This window comes from Danio rerio, chromosome 17 (genome assembly GCF_052040795.2).
Source record: "Danio rerio strain M-AB ecotype USA chromosome 17, GRCz13ab, whole genome shotgun sequence".
Taxonomy (NCBI): Eukaryota; Metazoa; Chordata; class Actinopteri; order Cypriniformes; family Danionidae; genus Danio; species Danio rerio.
The window spans coordinates 9,661,976-9,667,500 of NC_141037.1; the positions used below are offsets into that span (position 1 = coordinate 9,661,976).

Below are 5,525 nucleotides of genomic sequence, written 5' to 3' on the forward strand. Positions count from 1 at the left end.
AAAACAAAAACAATGAAAAAAACTAACAAAGAAAAAACAAAGAAGGAAAAGAAAAAAACTAAGTAAAAAGAAAGCAAACAAAATGAGAAAACTAAAAAAAAGAAAAAGAAAAAAAAGAACAGAAAAAAAGAGGAAAAGAAAAGAAAGGAAAATTGAAGGCAAAAAGATAGAAATATGAATAAGGGTAATAAAAAGTTTTAAAAAAACAATTAAAGGAAAAAAGGAAGAAGAGAAAGAAATAGAGCGAAGAGAAACAAAAACCAAAGGAAATTTAAGAAGGAAAGGAAAAGAACAAATAAAGAAAAACAAACAAGAAAAAAGAAAGAAAAGTAAAGCGAGAAAAAAACATACAAAGAAAAGAAGAAACAGAAAGAAAAAGAAAAAACAAAGAAAAGAAACAAAATGAAAAAAACTAAACAAAATTTTTTAAAAGGACAGAGAAAGAAGAAAAAAAAATTAATTAGAAAGAAAGAAAGACACAAATATAAACAAGGGTTATTAAAACTCTGCTAAATACATTTCCGTGACCTTCATAATAAGGGAAGCCATGTTAGTTTATGATGCCTTTTTTCCCTTATCTTGATCAAATGATAAAGAAAAATCATAAAGTTGAAGCCTGATCCTGCAGAACTATTCTCCATCACCCTGATGCACTGCAGATATCCAGAAATGTATCAGAACACAGAGAAAACATCCTCAACTTACACATGAATTTACACAGACCGACCTCAAGACGAACACGGACACAAAATAGGAATGAAGAATGATTTTTATAATCTAAACAGAGTCACTGAAAGTACAGAAGGTCTTCACAAAATGTTCTTTAGGAGGTCAAATGACTTTTTTGAACTTTTGAGTTTTTAAAAATGACACTTTTTATGCTGATGTTGATTGCACTTTATAAAGTAAAATATTATAGCACAATAGACCTTCATTATTTTAAAACAAGGATTTTAAGTTTGTAAATCTTCCTTTTTATTTCAAACCTATAAGCATGACACTGGCTTTGTAAAAATGTGAGTATTTTCATCTCTTGTTAATGCTACATATGTTGTGTGTGCGCGTGTGTGTATATTATATTATTGTCAATTTTTCTGTACTACTTTTTTCTTTTTTTTTTTTTGGTATTGTACCGATTTGTTCAATATCGTATAAATGTTAAATAAAATATTCTAAATTAAAAATATATATATTTTACAACAAAATAAAAAAATTGCTTTTATTTATGTCAAACTTAGGCCCAAACCCAATTCTATTTTTGAATACCTACCCCTTGAGACAGAGTGTGCATGGGAGGGCTTCAAAAATGCTAATTTGTGCATCTCCTGACTTTCATGTGCAGCCATGCTGCCATTGTAGCTGGTGTTTTCTGGGAAATTTCCATGCCTCTTGGTTTCAAGTGTGATCCTGAAAAATCTCAGTTTTAAGAGCTACATAGCCCTTCGGCTTAGACCTTCAAACTAAAGAGAATTGTGATCCCTACCCATTCATGTAAACCCAAAAACTGAGGGGTAGTGGTGAGGTGAAGGGCTAAGGGGTAGAATTAGGATTGGGCCTTAAAGGTCCAGTGACAATCAAGTTTTTCAGATGTTCGTATCAGTATGTTAGTCTTTTAGGATATCTATAAGCTAGTGTGCTACAAAACAGAAGATATAAAACTGATAAAGATTGTAGTTTGTCACTTTAGCCTAAATGGATCAGTGTTTTATTTACCTCATGCTTCAGTTTCTAATCTAATCTTCTGACCAATCAAATGCTCTCTAGTATCTGACATGCCACGCCCCCTTCAAGATGCTTCGCATTTGATTCACTTGAGCTCAACCACTCTCACAGGCACAGCTGTGATGAAACAAAATGCTATTGGTTGCTTTTTTAAAAGGGGAGGAGCTACTCTGTCTTGCTCTCTTTTCGTTTTTGAGATTACGTCAAACATTAAATAAAAAAAAATGCACATTACAAATCTCTTTATGAGACCTTTAAAGAAATAATACTTCCTCCAGAAGACAAAATATAGGAAATGCTGAGAAAATAGGGCCGCACACTGGCTCAGTGGTTAGCACTGTCGCCTCACAGTAAGAAGTTTGCTGGATTGAGTCTCCTCTGGGTGCTCCGGTTTCCCACACAAGTCCAAAGACATGTGCTATAGGTGAATTGAATAAACTAAATTGACCGTAGTGTATAAGTGTGTGTGAGAGAATGAGTGTGTATGGGTGTTTCCCAGTACTGGGTTGCAGCTGGAAGGGCATCTGCTGCGTAAAATATATGCTGGAATAGGTGGTAGACTCCGCTGTGGCAACCTCTGATATGGAGACTAAGCCGAAAGAAAACTAATGATTGCATGAATGAATGCTGTGGAAATGTCATGCCATTATTATTATTAATATCTAGAAATTCACAAGTTGGCTAATAATTCCGTCTGTATCTTAAAAAAATTAAATAAATAAAATAAAAATGAAAACCTAATGGAAACAATATTCAATGATTATGGAGCACACTCTGTTGGTCATATCAATATGTATTTATTCAAATATAACGCACACTGATAACAACTACATACATACAAGATCAAAAAAAAAAAAACGTAATAAAATGAAATGTAGACATTAAAGGTTCTGCATTGGAATGAGGGACTTTTCTGTAATCCGTCAGGAATTAAAAGCAAAATGACGGCTCTCTAAACAAACACTGTTTTGAAATGAAATCCCACAGATCATGGAGAGGGAAATCTCTTTGTTTTGACTGTCAGTCATGTCTCTATCCCTCAGCATTAACTACTTAAATCACGCTGGATCATCTGCCAATGGGAGATTTTCCCTGCATCATTGAGCCATTAATGTCTCTCACGGCACTCTGACACACTGCCAATGAAATATTTGTATATCTACCGCCAATAAAGAGATCAATCTTTGGCACTAAGTAGTCAAAACAGTTGCATCCTTTCAAACTAAAATACAATGATATTCAGTATATCTGACAACAATAGCATAATATCTTTTTTTAAGCATACAAAAGCTCACTTTAGAAAACTTAATTCTGAAATTATGCACAAGTTTCAATGTAAACAAAAACAAATTTGCAATTACATAAAAAACTACATAGTGAATACAGTCTATAAGGGCTGCACATTATATTGCTTCAGCGATGATATTGTAATGTGTGCATCCACAATAGTCAAAATGTTGTATTGGAATTATATTTGACCAGGAGCCAGTCATTGGAGATTTTAACCTCAATGGAGCAAAAGTTTATCATTGACATGTTTTTAAGGTCTGTGACTCTCAATTAAGAGAGTTTAACGTGTTCTGACTCAGGAAATAGTACCATTTGTTTTTTTTATTATTGAATTAATTATACAATGAAGACTATATTTACATTTCATTATTCAAGTTATGTACTTGAATTCTTCCTAAAAAGATCTATTTAAATCATCTGCTGAAACTGTATTTGTATCACAATATAATCGCAGAAAAACAAATGACTTTGTTGACTTTTTCGATCATGCAGTCCGACTGTCTACGTTGTTTGTTTTGGAATTAATTACAATCTATACAAATGGACAGAAAACTGGTTCAAAAACTCAACGTATTTAAAGAAACACTAACATTTTTTTGGGATATAGGCTCATTTTACAAACATTTTTAAATCCATTGAGCCTATCTCCAAGCACTTTTTCAAGCTCAGCTTAGATCATTGAATTGGATTAGACCAATAGTATCTTGCTCAAATTAAATTTGATAATTTTATACACTCATTGCCTAAAATAAAAGGATATGGCAACAAAGCAGCCTTTCTGAAGTTAAAAAACATCTTTGCTGACAATGATTTAGAAAAAAAAAGATAATTTGTAACTACATAAAAAAACTAAAAGAATACAGTATATGCTGTTTTGGATTTAATTACAATCTATACAACTAAACTGAAAAGATTTGGTTTGAAAACTTAACTTATTTAAAGAAACACTCATCTTTTTTGGAAATAGGCTGATCTTACAAGTCAAACTGTTGAGTTTTAGCCTTTTTAAATCAATTCCGCCAATCTCAGAGCACTTTTAGCTTAGCATAGCATAGATCATTGAATTGGATTAGACCATTAGCATCTCACTCAATTTTAAAACGGATTCAATAATTTTATGCATTGCTTATAATAAAAGAACAGGGCAACACTTGGAAACAAAGCAGCCTTTCTAACATTAAAAAACATCTCTGCTGACAATGGTTTATTAAAAAAATATTTAGACAATTTGCAACTACATAAACAACGTGGACTGTATTCATTGTGTAGTTTTAAGGATTAATTACAATCTATAGAAAGAGACTTAAATAAGTTGAGTTTTCGAACCGAATTTTTTCAAAGGAACACTGAACTTTTTTTTGGAAATAGGCTCATGTTACAAGTTAAACAGTTGAGTTTTACCATTTTTAAATCAATTCTGCCAATCTCCGAGCACTTTTAGCTTAGCATAGATTATTGAATTGGATTAGACCACTAGCATCTTACTCAATTTCAAAAAGGATTCGATGGTTTTACACTCTCATTGCTTATAATAAAAGGACATGGCAACACTTGAAAACAAAGCAGCCTTTCCGACATAAAAAGCCCCATCTCTGCTGACAATGGTTTAGTCAAAAATAAATAAATAAAAAAATTTGTAACAACATAAATTAATACCGTCTATGTTGTTTTGGGATTAGTTACAATCTATAGAAGTAGCTAGAAAACAATTTGGTTGAAAATTTAACTTACTTATAGGAACACTCAACATTTTTAGGAAATAGGCTCATGTTACAAGTTTTTACAAACATTTTCTAATCCATTTAGTCAGTTTCTGAGAACTTTTAGCTTAGCTTAGCATAGATCAATGAATTGGATCAGACCATTAGCATCTTGCTCAATTTCAAAAAAGGATTCAGTGATTTATAATTTCATTGCTTATATTAAAACGACAGGGCAACACTTGGCAACAAAGCAGCTTTTCTAACATTAAAAACCTCTCTGCTGACAATGATTTAGTCAAAAAATGATGAGATAATTTGTAACTACATAAAAAACTACATAATGAATACCGTCAATGTTGTTTTGGGATTAATTACAATCTATACTAGTAGACGGAAAAGATTTAACTAACTTATTTAAAGGAACAAGTATTTTTGGATATATGCTCATTTTACAAGTTTTTACAAACATTCTGTAATCCATTTAGTCGATTTCAGAGAACTTTTAGCTTAGCTTAGCATAGATAATTAAATTGGATTAGACCATTAGCATCTCACTCAATTTCAAAAAGGATTTTAGAATTTCACTCTCTCATTGCATCTATTAAAAACATCTCTGCTGAAAATGGTTTAGTCAAAAAAATATTTAATCATTTTAATATTTAAAGCTTGACTCCGCTGTAGTTGCATCATTTACTAAATCTGACAAAAATTAAATGTTGCTATTATCTAGGCTGACATGGCTAGGAACTATACACTGTAAAACATGCTTGGTTTTAAACAATTCCCCTAATGTTGTCATTACATAAAAAC

The 5,525-nt window shown here is 31.7% G+C and overlaps 1 protein-coding gene across 2 annotated transcripts in view; it reads right to left on the reverse strand.

Annotated features, from left to right (window-relative positions):
• Positions 1 to 2,503: 2,503 nt before the first annotated feature.
• Positions 2,504 to 5,525, reverse strand: part of krtcap3 (keratinocyte associated protein 3) — a 17,494-nt gene continuing 14,472 nt past the window's right edge. For both annotated transcript variants that reach the window (XM_087290097.1, XM_087290098.1), the window contains exon 6: positions 2,504 to 5,525. This exon is cut by the window's right edge and continues 640 nt beyond it. The gene's annotated coding sequence lies outside the window, so the exon portion shown is untranslated.